The 20,868-nt window shown below is 31.7% G+C and overlaps 1 pseudogene across 1 annotated transcript; it reads left to right on the top strand.

The window, feature by feature from the left end:
- The first annotated feature begins 810 nt into the window (after window positions 1-810).
- On the top strand, window positions 811-7,271 carry LOC148600206 (salivary C-type lectin 1-like; annotated as a pseudogene). Its single transcript, XR_015917883.1, has 4 exons — window positions 811-961; window positions 5,656-5,744; window positions 6,147-6,246; window positions 6,931-7,271. The product of XR_015917883.1 is annotated as a salivary C-type lectin 1-like (transcript).
- The last annotated feature ends 13,597 nt before the right edge of the window (window positions 7,272-20,868 follow it).

Genomic DNA, 20,868 nt, shown 5'->3' with positions numbered 1-20,868 from the left:
CGGGCTGAAATGAATTAAATAATTCTTCACACCTAATACAACAATTTGATATGTCATTGAATATATTATTGAAAGGAAAACAATAATTTGCATTCCTGTTTAGATAGTGATTGTTTAAAAGAAGTACTTTACAATTTGATTAAAACTTTTAAAAGAAGATAATATAAACAAACAGTTACTAGTATCAATTTTCAAATTTGCGATCAGGTTAATATTTTTATCATTTCAATAATCAATTCTGCAGATGAAGATTTTTCGTTTTTGAAACTCTGATGACAGTTGCTCGATGTATGTTAGTAGGTCAGTAATGAATGAACCCCGGCCAGGCGGTCCCGAACATAGTTACAACCGTCTTATACCCAAACAAAGAGATTTTAAGATACAACGTACCCAAACTTGGAGAATTGTTGTACTGGTAACATGTAAGATTTCAAAATTCGTCGATGATTAAAGTGTAAGGTCTCAGTAAATGCAAACATGACGTCCTATTTGTTTACTACAGATGCTCTGACGTTTCAAGCTTCTCTGTGACGTCAAAATAGATGCAAAAAATGATGTCAGTTTTGTCATGTTGTGTTGCTTTATAAAGATGAGGGTAAATTCGATCGTTAATTTTATAGATTAAAAGAACTAAGGGCTACATTTAATATTAAAAATATTCTTATGTGTTATTTACAAAGATTTTGGTTACTTCCGGAAAGAATTCTCCCAACTTAAAAACCTCACGTTTTCTGCGCGTGATCAGACGTCAACCAGATGTACAAGAAAACTCCTTAACATACTCGCGCATGCCCCATTTCCCATAAAATGATGGGAAGTTTATCCCATACAGATACTATTTCACGTATCGATGCACTTAGAGGTCAATTATCTCTATTTGGGGAACACAGGAAAGGATCACGAATTATTATAGAATCTCTTATCAAACTAGTTTGTTTGTTAGCTTCTTTCATTACTATCGGTAAGTTTTTGGATATTAGAAAATAATTATCGTTTTTTGTGTTATATCGATTGATACAACTGTGTTTTTATTCCACCCTTTTTCCACTTTTTTTCATATCACAACGTATGGAATTAATACTGACTGAATATTTGTTTTACCAAATTATTGATTTCGAATTTTATTCACAGATTGCATATCTTAACAAACACATTATCATGTTTTGTGATCCATACACGTGTATAAATTGTCTTTTTCAGTATTTTGTGCATGTCCTGATCAATAAAGCCATTTTCTAAATAAATGTTTTTTTCCTGAGTAGAGAAAACGAAACATTAGGTGAAGCACTGGTGAGTAAGGATCTGAGAGAAAGGGGTTGTAATTTACACTTCTAGTGACACAGTTGTACGAACAGTACCTAAACCGATCTGTGCAATGAAAATTTCAATTTCCCATGAGTCATTATCTGTCAAACCGATCCATTAAACCGATAATCGCATCACTTGACCACAGAGTGGTCACTCTATTTTAGTTTTTAACTATAACTGCGATCGATCATCGACCTGTCATCGATCCGTCAAACCGTTCCATTTAACCGATGATCGCTTCTGTTTTTCATCAAATGACCAGTGATAAATTCATTTTGGTTTTCCATTTTTACCAACATCTAATATATTATTTCAATTCAGAAAATAACTAATTCACCGGTATATTGAATAAACTATTTTTAATAAAATACGATTAAATTCTACAGTTGAATCGATTAATTTCGATCAAGATTCTGAACTTAACATGAACCGATCATTTTACATAAAATGAATATTATCAAATCTTTCGCCGATCATCGGTCGTTCAAATACCGGTCGTCCACCCGTTTATTTATGTATCTATTCATAAACTAAGATAACACCTTATACAATAACTCGAAGAATACATTCCTAATTTCAAGGCGCTAACTTAACTATGAATACAACTAACGCAATTTCTCTGTGATACATTATCTCATCCCGCCCATTTTTTTTTAAATTTCAACAAGCATTATAACTTATAAAAAAACTGTTTGGCGGGTCTTATCCAAGACTTGGTACAAAATGTAGCAACTATAACTTCCAGAGTACATAGAGTATTAGTAACTCTTATTTCTAGTTGTTTCTTTATGATGTTTGTCAATACATCCTATAAATATGAATATACGATTTTCGTATAAAACAGCTATTTTTAGCAAGTGAAAAAAGATAACAATATACCACTATTTCCAATTAGACAAACAAAAGTATTTGCGTACTTTGAAGTAACTTTTAAATACACTATAGTTGTTTTTGATTTGTGAATAATTCTAATCATGAGATTCTTCGTGCTTATAGCCGCTTTTGACTGGTCGAAAACGTCGTTGCCGAAAGTTCATACATGCATGAACTCCAGTCAACTTGAAACCGGCTCTCTCCACTCCCAAACATTACATGAACGGCCTTCCGCTAATGGATTTTTTGATAATTAGTTCCTGGAATGTATCACCTGTATTTTTGTTTTACTTAACTCAGTTCTACAATCCTTGGGATGATTCTTATACAATTGAAGCAACATCTTTTATAACAAAACACAAAAGTAAAACATCATACACGAGTGTGATAAACACAATATAAATTTTTAATGTGTCAATGGATGAAAACATTGGGCTTTATTCATAATTTCTTTTTAGTGTGTTTTATTTTTATAAACTAATCCAGATATATACTACTCTGTCTGTTTCACAAAAAAGTGCAGCCGTTCGTATCTTATAAGAGATCATTTCTATTCACCTCCTACCACAAATCTTCACTTAATTGAATCTGTTGGAAACGTGAAAGAAATAATGGGTATGGGGAAACGCAATAAATGCACCAGCGTACATTTGTATAACATGACTTTTAGAATAATAAATATATTCACAGATTACCAAAAGACATTTTGGTCTCTAATTCTTTATAGCTTTATAAAAATTTAACTAGGCACTTTCTCCACATCTTTCTATGAAATACATTAGTAAACACAATATAGACAAAATACATTATTCACACTCAGATTAATTGCAAGCTACCTCAGAGAACATATTAATTTAACAGTATAAGAATAACAATTCCATCTGAAATATTACTATTATGTGGTCACTACAATTTCAGTGAACTGGGTTATGAGTAGTACTTCATGGATTCAAATATTCAAAACACGACTTAGTTACAGTCCTCGTTTGGGATAAACCTTCCATTAGCCCGAAACCCTATTGCCCCATATCCAAATCGTTATTGCCTCATGCATAATTCCCCATGCCCCATTTCAAATAGGCGAGCCCCATATTGCTCCATGCCCCTTGCTCCAGTTCACAGAGTCGCACTCCTTATTGCCCGAATCCCCAAATGCAGTGCATTACTTCATGTTCTTCAATGCCTATTCCCAATTCCAAAATCTTAAAAGAAAACAAAGTAAATGTTTTTTTTCAAGCAAACAAGTATTGCATTTGGATGCACAAAGTTTATTGCAATCAATACCGATTTTCGAGTATCGCTGCCGTGTTCGGAAATTACCGAAATCACGCGATACTTGCATTGTATATAATCGCCAATCAGAGCTGCATAAAAAATAATCATGCCTAATATTCCTAAAACAATATATATATATTGGTGCAAACAAATTCAAATCGAACAGTGGACTGATAGTATTGTTCAAAATGTAAATACTGTCAAAATAACTAACAAATGTGTGGCTGTGATACATTTCTCTCCGTCCAATTTCCCATCATGGCATAGTTTTGAAAATTGTATAGGTGCGAACAGTCAATTTTTTTAAATGGTCCAAAATTATTGGTTAAAATAATACATGGCAATATTAGCATTTGGTTGGTAGTTGCACCACTCATGGGTCAGTTCCATATCTTCAAAATGATATATTTTTGCAAAGGTTTTTTTTGCTAACATTTTAAATTTACCTATCAGTCTCACACTATTGTAAAAAATGATAAAATTGTCAATATAAGTATTATATGAATGGCTATATTCTTGTATTGCACAAAATTCTTAAAAATAACATATGTTTGCAAATTGAATTACTAAGAATACTTGAAGTGTCCGTACTGGTCTTATATTATTGTTTAAAATGTAAAAGAAACTTGTCAAAATAAGCATCATCTGTGTGGTTGAAACACATTTATTTCTAGTCAATTTCTCAAATATGACATATTTCTAAAAAAATGTTTAAGGGCAAACATTTTAAATTTAAAAATGGTCCAAAATTATTCTTTGAAATATTAAAAATGACAATGTTAAAATTTTTGTTGGAGGTTGCGATACTTAAATTTCAGTTCAAAATGACATATTTTTTGTATAGTGTTTTTGTACTAACACTTTAAATCGTCCTATCAATCTAAAAATATTGTATAAAATTATAAAATTGTCGATGTAAGTATTATATGGATATCTGTAATAAAGATATTCCGAAACACATTCTAAAAAATCAGGTATTTTTGCAAATTGAATGAATACAAACACTTGAAATTTTTCGATTTTATTTTATTAAATATAAACAATGTCAACATAAACATCATGTTTGGCTGTTTCTCAAAAATAACATATTTCTACAGATTAAATGGGGGAACAGTTTTAATTTCAATAATAGGCCAAAATTATTGTTTAAGATATCAACAACATCAATATTTGTATCCTGTAATCACCTCTAATCATTTAAAAAATATTCTAACAGACTTTTTCTTAAAGTTTTTCAATCGCTGTCATAGATATATGATAGGCATCTTGTTTTGCGGAAAATGGCAAAAACAGTTTTTTTTCAATTGACGAATCAAAACTATTCCCTCGCCCCATTTCCCATTGCCCCATTCATATACACTATTTTTTCATTCCCCATGCCCCATTTCGCATCCCCCATGCACCATACTCCATAAAATGGGAAATTTATCCCATATAGGTACTGTTTCACGTAGCGATGCAAATAAGAGGTCAATTATCTGTATTTGCGGAAACGCAGGAAAATGAAATATAATATTTCCAAATACGATTCATTGCAGGATGCTGATAAAACCATTTTAGAATTTTTGAAATACAGTCAGATAAATTACAAGACATACATAGTAATGTAAATGCAACACAATAGTGTAAAGTTCCATTAAATGTTCTATATCATATCCCTTGTTCTGAAACAAATCTGAACTCTGATGTTTATAGACTGTTCTGCATTGAATTCTGTTTATCTTAGGGTTCGTACGGGGGAGAAGAAAATTAATGAACGTAAGATAAAAAATTTACGATTTCTTTTTGAACATCATGCAAACCATGGTCTCAAAGTACACACCTACTGATAAGAAATTAATATACAAACAGGCAGCGTAAAAATCGTTATCAGCACCTCATCATATTTTCTTTTAATAATCACAAATTATTATGGAATCTCACTTCAAATTATTCTTCTTGTTTGCTTCTTTCATAACCATCGCTAAGTTTTCGGATATAGATAAATAAATGCCGCTTTTGTATGATATCGATTGACACAACTATGTTTTTGTTTATTCTACCTTCCGACGAAGGTCTCTTTTTTATATCACAAAACATGAAATCAATATTGAATGAATGCTGTTTCCGAATATTATTGATTATAAATTTTATTCACAGATTACATATCTTAACAAAAACATCATTTTGTTCATTGATCTATAAATTTGTCCTTTTCAGTATTGTGTGCATATCCTGATCAATGGAGCCACTTCCAAGATAAATGATTCTTCCTCAGTAGAGAAAATGAAACATTTGGTGAAGCACTGGTGAGTAAGATTCTGAGTGATAGCGTTGTAATTATACACTTCTAGTGACACAGGTATAAGTAAGGATAAATGAAACGGTTGTAATTTACACTAGTGATACTAGTGATAACTAGTGATAAGACATTTAGTTGTAGATTACACTACTAGTGATAAGTGATATCGTTGTAAGTTTTTCATCTAGTGATATCATTCTAAGTTTGTTTTAATACACAAGCTGATGTATCCCATGAAAACTTATGTCCTGAATATATCGTTATTGGTACTCATATTTCATTTATTCAAAAATCATTTGTTGTGTATGCTTTCATAATGTACAGCTTTCAAAGAAGACTACAATATCATTGAAGAAACGTGGAATCTACAAATTTTTTCAAACTTTTTGATAATTTTCCTGAATTTAAGACTATATGTGAAATGATTGGAAGGCAATATGGACGATCAGCATCATTGGCAACTGTTGACGACGCACAAACTCAAAGATTCCTTGCCGGAATGATAAATTAAACTGGTGAGTGTGGGAGAACAAAACATATAGACATTATTTTCATCATATAATGGTTCTTCTTTTTCATTTTTATTTTGCAATTCTCAGTAAAACAAATTAAGAAAAAAGGTGATTTTCCTTAGCATAGTTCCACATCATATAATTTTGGGCGTGTAGAGCTTGTTTAATAATATGGGTTTTGCCAAACATTCAGGTCCGTGTTGTACAGTCGTTTGGTTATTCGTTTCGTGGCACGGAGTTTGGTGGATGACTTCAATTATTTTCCTCTAATACATTGTACGTGTATCCGAGTTTTTGTACTTGTACCAATATTTAGTTAAGTTTAATAATCGACCGGAGAGACAAAAATATCTAACAAAATGTTAATGTACAACGAAATATATAGCATCTTCCCATCTGAGAGCGTATTGTTTATATTTTGTCATTGAATTAAATAAAAAAAAAAGTACGGTTTTAATTTCATGAAGTATATTTGGAAATATTTTTTTAAAGATTGCCAATCTTTATTACTTTATCTATTCCCAATTTCATCGATTACCAAGACACATTTCACAATATGTATTTCAAGAATACTGAACTATACATAGAATACAAGTTGTTAACAGGCTTATTGATCTTATGTCAATACATTTCTCTTTGGAAACATGTATTCAAAATGTATGATATGTTCAATACCTTTAGATTATAAAGAGGTCTATATCGGACTAAATGACATGTAAAAGAAGGCGAATTTGTATGGGCTGCTAAAGGCAGAAAGGCTACATATTTTGCCTGGGGACAAACGCAGCCAAACAACAGATTTGGAGCTGAGAACTGTGCAGCTATAAATTACGATCCTCCGAATCAATTGACCTACTTATGGACAGATGACCCTTGTACTGTTAAAAATTATTTTCTTTGTGAAATGGTGTAAGTAATTCAGTTTCGTTATGACATCTTATTTCTTATTTAAATAAAATTATAGTCTATTCTTGTTTTATTAATGTAAAGACGTATGAACAAAGCAAGTAACTTAAAAAAAATACACTTTTAAGATGCACATAATGTATGTTCTTAACGATACAATATCTCGTTCCAAATCCCATTTCTTCTAATCCATAATCCATTTTACCTCTAATTTATGGATGAACCCCATAAAAAGCAAGCAACTGTTGGTAACAAAACTTACGTTACTTTCCATACAAGGTTATACATTATTTTGTGTGTCTAATGCTTTATACACTGATACTTTTAATGATTAGTTTTTATTTGTATTGTGTACAAATACTTGTGTGGCGGTATTTGGTTCAAAACAGAACGGAGAGATCCCTCTCCAGGATTGCAAAGATTACAATCGTATCTTTTTACATATTTTGATTAGATCAAAGGAAAATTGTACTTGACATTAGTTAGAAATATTGAAAAAATTATCTGCATCATGAGTCATTGTTTTTGTTTTAAATGGACATATTACTCCTTGATCTATTTATCATATATTTAGTAGTTCATATCTGATGAAGTATAAATTGTTTGATTTGATTCAAACGTTTCGACATGACACGTTTCGATTGCAACTTTTATCACATCCCAGAGCACATGGCAGCCTTAGTGCAGCCTTCTATTACAAAGCCATCATCGTACGGAGAGTTTATTAACAAAAGCATGATAGTGACATTTTAAACAACAGCTGATATGAGTTTTCTCCCTTCAGTACACCAGTCACATACTACATAAAGTGCAGTAGTGAAAATGTGATTAACTATGATAGACCAGACAAAAAGAAAGCACAGACAAAACAATAGAAAAAGAAGACAAAATAGGAAAATGAAATATACTAAATTAAAACAGTGAACTGAATTACACTCAGTCACGATTTTACAAATCCCATTTATTACAGTCTGTTAAGTAAATAGTTATCGTCCAGTGATGTTATAACAAAAATTAACCCTTTTAAATACAAACAATATCAGATTCGTGTATTGTAAATTTCGATAAGCTGTACGCGTGTTTCTGCGAGAAATTTCTCATCAGCAGCATTCAAAGCAACTATCTAGGGAGATCATAATCAAAATATTAGTCGTATACAAGTAGTACTCAAAACCAAATCTATGGAAAGATTAAGGCAAATCGATCACATATACAGTGAAAGGAATAAAGCCTTAGTGTTTTACGTATTTTTAAATTTTGAATACTGCAAGATTTCATAAATAGGGTACTTAAATATGATATATTTCGGGGTCAGACAGATCTGACTACTGGGTTGGTGACACTACTAAGTGATATAAGTCTGAATACGGTACATTTTGTTCTAACTTGTGCTAACTCTGTCTTAACTTCTCTAAAGATGTCTGCAAAATACTTGGATTGACTTGGCCGAGTCTCACCTTGCCCAAACTAATCTCAACTAGTCTCGACCATGTCTCGACCAGTCTCAAACAGTCATACCCGTCTCGAATAGTCTCAGCCAGTATCGACTAAAACTGTCTCAACAATTTAATCCAATGCTCGAAGATTCAGGGCAACCTTATTAGTCTCGACATGTCTTCATTTTTTTATCAATACAAGTTTTGCTTTATTATCTTAACAATGTCTCAAATTACTTCAACAATATTTACATGGTTGTACTATTTTTGATTTGCTTTGTTCACATCTTCACTTAATCTTAATATTTTAAGGGCCACTTTGCATATCTGTTAACAGGTTTGGAACAACACTTGAAATAAGTGCTAACCCCAATTTGGGGAAATACCCCTGATATGGTGACTTTTTCCTCCATTATAAGGATAGAATGTTTGGAATTTGTACTTTTTTTTATTTAAAATTGGAAATGTTTATTCTATTTGAAGTATATTTTTATGAATAAAGATACTTTTTATTCTTATATCTAGACATGACATGTACCTTTACTTAAACATTTCATAATTTAAAGGCATTTTGTCAATTTTGTACCTTTAATTTATTTATTCTTGTATTTATTTGTTTTTATATGTAGTTCGTTTTTACCTTTTAAAAGTGGTTATTGTTAACTTATACCTTATTGTAATAACTGTAAATTTGAGCCACTTCATAATATATATTATTTTTGTATTTTTCCTACTCGGATATATCTAAATAGATGTTGGCCTTGAAATATTGCGTTTTACTTGGGCAGGTAGCTTATGAAATAATGCAATTGAAATATACTTAATTCTCAAAAGTTACTTAAAATTTCACAAATATTCCTATTTTTTTTTAATATCATAGCATACATGTAAAAAAATTAAAAGTTTTATAATGGACTAAGAACCTGTCTTATGAAAGGTAGTGCCCCAAACATGGGGGACGGGGTAACCCAAAGTTGATATCTTGTAACCTCTGACAGTCTGACAGGGAAGAAAAAAGCCCAAGTTTAGTTTTGTATAATATTGTGACTAGCTCAAGAAAAGATAACCGTATAAACAACCCGCTTACATCCGCTTAAATCCCAGATGGTTATTATGGTTATGTTTTGTTGTTAACAAATTCAAGCATTCGACATTATGCAGACTGAAAGGAGTCAAAAATGCATGTTTTTATAACCTGTAAATTGTGTAAATGTAACTTACACAATTTGATACCACTTGCATACTTACATCTTAAAACAAAAATAGCCAGACACATGATTTTCGGTCTTACAAGAGTGCAAAATTCTTTTATTTTGGATTTACGACTAGTTCAAAGCAGGGGCCGTTCTCGTCCTTTTCTGCCAAAGGACGTTAAAGAGTAATCAAGTGAACCAATGTTATACCGGTAATCAAAAAATGTAATCAAGGGACAAAGACCAGACATGGAAAACAGACATACATCATAAAACCATACCATTAAATGGTCAGACATATCGTTTTTATGCCCAAACTATGCAATACATTTCCAGTGGCAATCAAAATTTGTCGACCCCATTGTCCTTGTGTCTCACCCCTTTTGCATTTCATCATCATTTCATGTTCATTTTATCATCAATTTCATGTTCATCGTCTGAATATAGCTGAAATATTGCTGCTCAGACGTTAAACCCAAACAAACAAAAACAAACAAGCAATGATGAAGGGTATCTGTACTTCAGTCAGTCCATACTATTTTCCTTCATTATAGGATGTTTCTCGCATCTCTCATTATTTAAATTCTTTTTTAAATGTTTAAAACATATTTTTTGTTTTTCTTCCGGCGTTGAAAGTATCTGTTAATTAAAACATATGTTTATTCTGGATGGTTACTTTCTCGTGTAGCATTTGCCACCTGTTGCTTAAAGTACATTCTCGGATGCAATATGAATGTATAGACATTTATCACTTTAGAGTTTACTCTGAAGAAAAGATACTTGAACATCAGAAGCTTATCATGATGATCCGGGCTGGTTATACTCCACCAAAAAAGAGGACCAGGGTGGTCTCCAGAAAGGAAGGGTCTTAATACATTCTGGAACACAATAGTTGTCAGGCTGGTTTATAGTGTGTGAGAGTCTAAATCCATTCCTGAAGATGAAGGCGAAAAAAAATATTTGTGGTAGGTCTTCAGTTGCTGAATCCATGGATGATGATGAAATGCCATTATCTCAAACAGCCCCATACACATATTACTGGAAGATGATATTTACACAGTCAAAATGAACATGGAACAATTGAGATGAAAGCAGACTAAGATTTCATCTGACACATATTTCTATGCCACTGGAGAGACAGAAGTCCTGAAAGTAGAATAAACATAAAAGTGCGGTACTTGCAAGCACAAAATTTGTAAACATTTAACTGCTGCATTTTATATTTAAAAAGGAACACCCAAATCTGTCCTAACAGACAGACAGACTGATATCCAGACCACTTTATACACTTGACTAATTAAACTGAGGCTAATAAACTACCTCCAAAATTAACATGTAATCAGGATGCTTTATAATTACTTAACACGGAAAATTAAAGTTAACCCTTGAACACAGGGAATGACAAAATTGGTTCAGGGTGGAAAATTTTCAATTTCTATACTGCTGCCTTAGCAGGGTACAATAAAATTTGTTTTTATTTTTTTTTAAGCCTTACATGACTTTTTTGTTCTTTATAATTTTGATAGGTCAGGCTCTAGGTGCTGTTATGTCCATTACAATGATATCCAATTTTCAAATAGTGCAAGTAATCGCAATTACATACATAATTATATATGCATTGTACAGACAGTTGTATGGGAAGCATGCTAATCTCTTTGAAATAGTTTATTGTTTATCTTATGCTATTATATGTAAATAATTATGGGTAGAAATATTTTACAGATTTTCTCATAGAACTGCCAAGGATTACAAACTGTTGAGAAACGGAGAGATGTATTAGAATATCTGAACTCTAAGAATGCAAGTATTTACTGTCTTCAAGATACACATTTTACAGAGAAAGATGAATCAAGTATAAGAAATCTTTGGGGAGGAGAATGCATATTCAACTCTTACACTTCAAATAAAAGAGGCGTAGCAATTTTCTTCACTAAGAATATAGAATACAAAATCTTAAAGGTAAAAAAAGACACAAATGGTAATTTACTGGGAATTGATTTTGAAATAGAAGGAAAGAGATTAACATTATTGAACATATATGGTCCGAATGATGACACACCTGACTTTTACAATCAAGTAAATACAGTAATAGAAGAGTTTGGAAATGCAACAGTCGTTATAAGCGGTGACTATAATCTTGTTCAAGACCAGAACAAAGACACTTTTAATTATAGGAATATAAAAAATCCACGTGTCAAAAATAAAATACTTGATATTAAAGAAATTAATTATTTGGTTGACCCTTTCAGAGAACTTTATCCTGATACCAAGCGATACACATGGAGAAAGAGTAACCCATTAAAGCAAGCTAGACTAGATTTTTTTCTTGTGTCACAAGGTTTTTTTCAAAGTGTTCATGATGTAACGATTGAAAACAGTTACAGATCTGACCATTCCCCAGTTGTACTACACTTTAAACTAAATGATTTCAAAATAGGCAAAGGGCTCTGGAAATTCAATAACTCTTTATTATATGACCCAGTATATGTAGAATCAGTGAAAGAAGTGATTAAAAAATGTAAAGACCAATATGCACTATTTATGTATAACAGAGAAAATATTGAAGAGGTAGATAACTCTGATTTACAGTTAGTAATTAATGACCAGTTATTTTTAGAAACTCTACTTATTGAAATAAGGGGAAAAACTATTTCTTATTCATCATTCAAAAAAAGAGAACAATCAAAGAACGAGCAAAAACTAGTAGAAGAAATTCACACACTTGAAAGTAATTTAAATAATCAAGACTCCTTCAATCGTTTAGAGGAAAAGAAAACAAAATTAAAAATATTAAGACAAGACAAAGTCAGAAGTCATTATATTAGATCAAAAATGCAAATTTTAGAAGAAGGAGAAAAACCAACCACATACTTCTTGAATTTAGAATCCTCAAATTTTGTGAATAAGACTATTCCCAAACTAATTAATGAGAAAGGTGAATTAATTGAAAACCAAGCAGAAATCTTAAATGAGGCACAATTTTTTTTATAAAAATCTATATTCTAGAAAAGAAACAGGTACATCTGAAAACCTAAATCTTCAACATGACATACCGTATAATCATATACCTAAACTTACGAACCAAAAAAGAGACTCTCTAGAGGGGAATATCTCAATGTCAGAACTAACACAGGCGATTAAAAGAATGAAAAATGGTAAAAGTCCTGGATCAACTGGTTATACAAATGAATTCTATAAATTTTTTTGGTTAGACTTAGGGAAGTTTATACTTAGATCAATTAATTGTAGCTATAGTATGGGTGAAATGTCAATAACTCAAAAAAGAGGAATTATGACATGCATACCAAAGGGAAATAAACCAAGACAATTTATGAAAAACTGGAGACCTATAACATTACTAAACACAGTATACAAATTAGCATCAAGTTGTATTGCAGAAAGAATTAAATCTGTTCTTCCATCAATAATCTGTACAGATCAAACTGGTTTTATTCCAGGTATATTTATAGGTGAAAACATTCGTCTAATATATGATATCTTGCATTTTACTGAAGATAAAGATATACCAGGCATTCTCCTCCTCATCGACTTTGAAAAAGCATTTGATTCAATATCTTGGCTATTTGTGGATAAAGTTTTGAGTTTTTTTTACTTTTGGAGACTCTATCAAACAATGGATAAAAACCTTTTATAACAATATTCAATCTTCTGTTACACAAAACTGTCAACTTTCAGAATTCTTTGATGTGCAAAGAGGATGTAGACAAGGGGATCCTCTATCACCATATATTTTTCTTTTATGTGCTGAAATTTTAGGTATTATGGTGCGGAATAACAAAGAAATTAAAGGAATAACCATTGATGATTCAGAATTTTTAATATCTCAATATGCAGATGACACTTCATTAATATTAGACGGATCACCACAGTCTCTTGACGCATCTCTCCGTACCCTAGACAGATATGCAGATATGTCAGGTCTGAAGGTAAACATTGACAAAACAAAAGTTGTCTGGATTGGAAAGAAAAAATTCAGTAGAGACAAAATGTGTGTGAAGCATGGCTTGGACTGGGGTTCCAGTAGGTTTACAATGCTAGGTATTGATTTTTCAGTAAACCTAAGTGAAATTGAAGACCTTACTTACACACCTAAAATCAGAGAAATTGAAAATGTACTGAAAAGATGGTCAAACCAAGTACTTTCCCCTATTGGAAAAATCACCATTATTAAATCATTAATTATTTCCAAATTAAATCATTTATTTCTGTCAATACCAAATCCTAGTAATGATCTCTTAAAGAAATTGAATAGTAAATTATTCAGCTTTATTTGGGATAACAAACCAGACAAAGTGAAAAGAGATACCCTATCCCAATCACATGAACTAGGCGGTTTAAGAATGCTTAATATAGATAATTATATCAAAGGATTAAAACTAACATGGATTAGGAGAATGTTTAAAAATAATTCAAAGGTGTTTAACCTATTATCCCATTCAGAAAAGATCGAATTTACTGAACTGGCTCATGTCAGTCAAATTAAAAAGTTGAAAAATCCTTTCTGGAATGAAGTCTTCTCTGCATGGAACGACCTAGAAACGAAAAATAATATTGACAAGTCTGAGATAAATTCAGTTTGTCTTTGGAAAAATGATAATATCAGAATTGGAAACAGACCAATATTTTATAAGGAATGGGCAAATAAAGGAATTAATGATCTATTGGATAACACAGGAAATATCTTGTCATTTCAAGGGTTTCAAAATACTTTTGAAATAAGAACAAACTTTCTCACTTACCATGGACTAGTCTGTGCAGTCAGAAAATGTATAACATCAAAAAACTTCAATTTTGATGAAATAGAAAAGACATATGGACCAATACTACCTAACAAATTAAAAATAGTTTTAAAATCTCAAAAGGGATCAAAAGATATGTATAATATATTAAATCACAATAACCAAACAGGGTTAAGATGTGAGAAAAAATGGGACCAACTTTTGAACAAAAACCACTCATGGAAGGCGATTCACTCTCAAATGAAATATTCAACAAAAAACTCAAAGCTGCAATGTCTACAATACAGAATAATTCATAGAATACTAGGGACAAATCAATTTCTTCATAAGATAGGTATAAAAGAATCAGATAAATGTGATTTCTGTGGGGAAGAAACAGAAACCATAGAACACCTATTTTGGTCAGGTCATAAGGTGATAGATTTATGGGAAAGATTAAATGAATGGATTTTTGATACAACCGAAATAGAATTACCTTTAAATGTTGAACTAGTCCTATTTGGGAATTTAGACAAAAATCCAAAGAACTATATTCGTAACCAAATTATTCTTTATGGAAAATTCTATATTCTAAGAACTAAATTGAATGGTACTGAACTCAACATCACTGCATTAAAAAGCTTTGTCAGAGAAAATCTAAACTTTGAAAAACAAATATTCTACAAAAATAAACAATTTCAACAATCAAATATCTACTGGAACCCCTGGCTCCAAATACTATGATTTTCTTATAATGCAACAAAAGTCATAATTAAAACAAATATATTAATAATAAATTGATAATTGACCTGTAGTCCTTTCATATCTGCTATTATATATGTAAATATTTCTAATTATGAAATATATATGTAATATGTAAATACACATAATACTTGCCTTCATTATGACCATATTGTAACTATCTGATATTTAGGTACATTTGTTATTACAACAGACCAGAGCTGACCTGACACCTATTCTTCATTATTTTTTTTCGGTATTTCTTTTGTTCTTTTTCTGCTTATTAGATTTTATTTATTTTTTTCTAGCCATTTTTCCTTTTTTAATACAAAATATCAATCTGTTTCATATTACTTAAATGTCAATTATTGTTATCAGTACATGTACCTTCATACTAACAAGTACTAACAAAATCTATCCACTCTAATAAATATAAATGAATTCTCTTATTATACTAATTTAAACGGGGCCGGGATAAGGTACCGGTATTCGATGTTTTCCACTAACAAATGTACAGATTAAAATAAAATATCAAAAATTAAAAAAAAAAAAATTGGAATAAAAGAAAATTACCTCTAAACCTACTTTTTACAGACAGGCAGACATGGAATAACTACATACACTTCAGGCTTGACTAATCAGACAGTTAGACTGACTACCTCCAAACCTAACATATTACAGACAGACAGACATGAAATCACTATATACACTTCAGGCTGGACTAATCAGACAGTTTGACCGACACCTTGACCACTTTATACACTTGACGAATTAACCAGAGGTATAAAAAAACTACTTCCAAACCAAAAATGTTACAGACATGATATCACAATATACACTTCAGACTGGCTTTTCAGGAGTTAGACTGACACCTTGACCACTTTATACACTTGACTAATTCATTAGAATTATAAAAAAAAATCTCCAAACCTAACATGCTAAAGACAGACAGACAGACAGACAGACAGGAGATCACTTTATACACTTGACTAATGTACTAGAGGTATAAAATATCTATCTCCAATCTTAACATGCTACGGACAGACTGACACGAGATCACTTTATACACTTGACTAAATTACCAGAGGTATAAAAAAAACTACCTCCAAACCTAATATGCTACGAACAGACTGACACGAGATCACTTTATACACATAATTAATTAACCAGAGGTATAAAAACTACCTCCAAACCTAACATGCTACTGACAGACTGACATGAGATCACTTTACTAATTTACCACAGGTATGCAAAATACCTAAAAACCTAACAGACAGACAGACTGATTGACATGAAATCACTAGAAACACTTGACTAATCAACCCGTGATATAAAAGTTAACCCCAAACCTAACGTGTGACAAAATATATTTTTATCAGCACGTATGTTGAACACAATTTTGATATACAAGGTTGATATTCTAGAGATCATTGTGGTCACGCTTTGAATATTTTAAAGGAAAATGTCTTTGAAAAAGTTTAGAACGCTTACAACAGACACATAGTGATGACAAAAGCTCACACTGCCTTTAAGGGTAGGTGAGCTAAAAACCTCAAAAACCTCAAGGGAAATAACTACAAAGAAGTCGTCTGTTTGATCCACTATAGACTTTTGTAGACCTTATCATAGGATCATTTCGTCAATGAAAAGTTTTTTTCTATCTTTTATAGTTTTCAAGGCATTGGTTAAAATCTATAAAAAAAAAAAAAAAAAAAAAAATAATAATATTTCACATTTAAAGGACAATTACTCTAATAAGGTGTTGTCCAACAACTTTCTAACCATCCAATATAGTCCATCACATTGTTCAGTTTACAGTTATGTGCCCTTTACCTTTCCATATGCTGGCTTATCACTCTTATTGATTGTAGGTGTCCTGTTTTGTACCAGTTTTTCTAATCGTTCCATATAGTTCATGATATTGTTCATTTTTCAGTTATGTGTCCTTTACCGTTCCATATGTTGGCTTCTGTATCAGTAATTATCACTTTTATTAATAGAGGTGTTCTGTATTATATCAGTTTTTCTAACTGTTCCATATAGTCCAAGATATTGTTTAGTTTTCAGTTATGAGCCCTTCACAATTCCATATGTTGGCTTCTGTATTAGTACTTATCACTTTTACTAATGTAGGTGTCCTGTTTCATACCAATTTTTCTAACCGTTCCATAAAGTCCGTGATATTGATTAGTTTTCAGTCACGTGCCCTTTACCGTTCCATATGTTGGCTTCTGCATCAGTACTTTTCACTCTTATCAATGTAGGTGTTCTGTTTTGTACCAGTTTTTTTTTTCTAATTGTTCCATGAAGTCCAAGATATTGTTTAGTTTCCAGTTATGTGCCCTTTACCTTTCCATATTTAGGCTTCTTTATCAGTACTTATCATTTTCATTAATGACAGTGTGGGAAAACATTTTTTTCCCAACTTGCCATTCTGGCTAGTGGTTTTTTGATCTTGCTTACTTAGCCAAATAGAAAAAATTCAACTAGCCGAATTCATTTGTTTTTAAATTTATCAAAAACTTCCATTTTCGAATATTCCCTCCTATTGAAGGTTTTCATATATATATTACAGTAACAAAATAAGTACTCCATTTCTGAACTCATATTTTAAAAATAAAATTATATTTCAACAGATTCGTCATTATGAAACAAGAGAAGTTTATCATTTGTTTCTTAAATTACCAAGAAAATTTCGTCTGAATACCAATATGAGATTGGGACGGTCGCATAGGTTTTTGGCACAGTCCGTTTATGGCAGACGTAACCAATGCTTTACAAGTCAATAAAATTGTGCATATCATGCCAAAATTCATTTGACATATTCAAGCTAAACTTCTTAAAATGTAGGGAACATATTCTTAGTGTATGATGTTAAGGGATGTTTTACTAAATAATCTGTTGGCTGGTTAACTTTTGTAACAAAGTTACTAGTCAGCTATTGATTCTTTTATTAACTATTCATCGTTTGGTACTTGTTTCAAGATGTCACTAAATCGTTAATAGGTACGTGACATGTCAAAAAAGTATATTATAAATAACTGTCTGCTATTGTCCGGTGGAAATGATGAACTGTTCCTGATCACTATGACCGGTATTACTTCAAAGGAATATATAAGGATGTGCACTACTACTTCAAAGGAATATATAGTTACTCACAATTTTGTGATAAGTAACATTTGCTGTTTATGGCCTACAAGAACTATATATATAAGGCCATGTATTGTGGACTACTTAAAAAAATCCAGTCTGAAACCGAGCTTGGACGTTATTCTGATTCTTGACAAGAATCGAACTCTGGATTCTATAAAATTTCGACTTTCGTATAACACAATGTTTTAGTACTTTATAATGTTTCGATATAATTTCGATAAAATAATGAATTTATAAACTGAACACAACGCGAACGTATGTAGTGAAAAGGTAACTCTTAAATCTATGTTCCTCATGTAATAAAACTCTATTCAAATACTCAGTGTTTGATTGTGTTACACTTTCCTTGGAACTCGCCAATCAAATGACGGTTGTCAAATTGACAAGTGTAATCTAATGAGAAACCGCCAAATTACACATCAACATTTATTTGGCGAGCTGGCGAGGTGGTTTCCCACACTGTTAATGTAGGCGTCCTGTTTTCTACCAGTTTTTCTTACCGTTCCATATAGTCCAAGATATTGTTTAGTTTTCAGTTATGTGCCCTTTACCGTTCCATGTAGTCCATGATATTGATTAGTTTTCAGTTACGTGCCCTTTGCCGTTCCATATATTGGCTTCTGCATCAGTACTTTTCACTCTTATCAATGTAGGTGTTCTGTTTTGTAACAGTTTTCTAACCGTTCCATATAGTCCACGGCATTGTTTAGTTTTCAATTATGTGCCCTTTACCTTTCCATATGTTGGCTTCAGTATCAGTATTTATCTTTGTTTTAGGAAGACCTCCTGTTCTGTACAAGTTATCAATACTGCTCTATACTGTTATTACTTTCTTCAGTTGTAAGTGAGGTTATATTTGAATCATTTGTACTTCATAAATTACATCTGAAGTAGTAGCATTCTATTAAGATTCTGATTGAGATGGAATAAGCATGCTTGGTTTGCTAAGTAGCATTCCATTAAGATCCTGATTGAGATGGAATAAGCATGCTTGGTTTGCTAAGTAGCATTCCATTAAGATTCTGATTGAGGTGGAATTAGCTAACTTGGTTTGCTAAGAAATTTAAATATATCATTACGTTTGTGAATCTTCTTTGCATTTTGGATGATTAATATTTCAGATATTTTAGTACTTGAAATAAGATTATCACCATTATTTAATAAATACAGCAATATGGTACTTTTTTTCCTAGGTAGGCATTCAAATTTGTGCCAGATACTCTTACATTCTTTTAGTGTCAGTCTCTGTAAGAATCAGGCAGTGGGTTAAAAATGGTATGAAAAAACCCATCATTTTGATTGTGTAATTTGACAATATGTTCCATATAATGTTGGTGCACTGAGTTATGATTCCACTGAAATGCACTAAAAATGAACATTTCAAGGGCAGATAACTTGGTCAAAGCCAGTGATGCAGAGATCATATAATGGTCTTTCAAATAGAGAAAGTGTCGTTGAGTGATGTTATATTGTCAGACTGGTGGGGTTTTGACATGCATGTTTCTGATTTTTTTTTCCATTTTGCCTGAATCCTACAAAAACTTACACTTAAAGCTTCTATCATTCCTTATTTCAGTTATTTATAATTACCTGTGCACTGGCAATCTGTACTGTTCAATATGCCAAACATGTAGGTAGACCTTTGCACTGGCAATCTGTACTGTTAAATACACCATTTTTTTCATATTCCGGTTAAGTACATTAATTTTGCCTCCAAAATAGGTACCGTTTATCCTTACATAAGTTATTTACCTGCAATAATCGTCATCAGTCAGATTAAGAGGACCCCATCACGTGATCTACTAACTTTCTGACAACTCTGTCTAGCTATTCCTTGATTCATTTCAATTACTCATTGTCTTTAAAAAATTGCCTCGTACGATTTTACCCATTAGGTTTTTTTCTTTACAAACAATCTCGGTTATTTCACTTTTCCAGTTTCTGATTGATTTTTAATGTCCTTTTAAAGTATAATTAATTCAGTAACTTAGTCTTCAAATACCTGGTTCCGCCTCAGAAAATGACTGCCCAATGTTGGTTTTGCCCCTTTTAATAACAGACTTGCGTTCCTGTAGCTGCTGGTTTGTTGCTCAAATGCACATTTATCTTCAAGTTAAAACAGCTCAAGATATCATAATCAAAATAGACAGCATTTACAATATGGTGGTTATAGATGGTTTGGATTCACATATTTTACAAGTCCTCAAAATTGCACAAATCGAAAGAAGAATGACACTCATATTCCAAGCCATTGAACAGTTGACTGATGACTTGAATGGGATTTTTCTTTATTCCAAGCCATTTAACAGTCAAGTGTTGAATTCAACGTTTTTTTTCTTTATTCTCAAAACTGGCTTAACAGATTGATTCATTGCAGATGAAAGTCTATTGGTATGGTTGATACAAAAAAAAATGTAATTTACTGGTATAAGGTTTTCCGGTATGCGAGTT

The sequence above is a fragment of the Perna viridis genome, chromosome 13, assembly GCF_037379345.1.
Source record: "Perna viridis isolate PV_CMFRI_1.1 ecotype Kerala chromosome 13, ASM3737934v1, whole genome shotgun sequence".
Taxonomy (NCBI): domain Eukaryota; kingdom Metazoa; phylum Mollusca; class Bivalvia; order Mytilida; family Mytilidae; genus Perna; species Perna viridis.
Note: the sequence above shows the minus strand (reverse complement) of the source record. Positions and strands in the feature narration are given on the sequence as shown.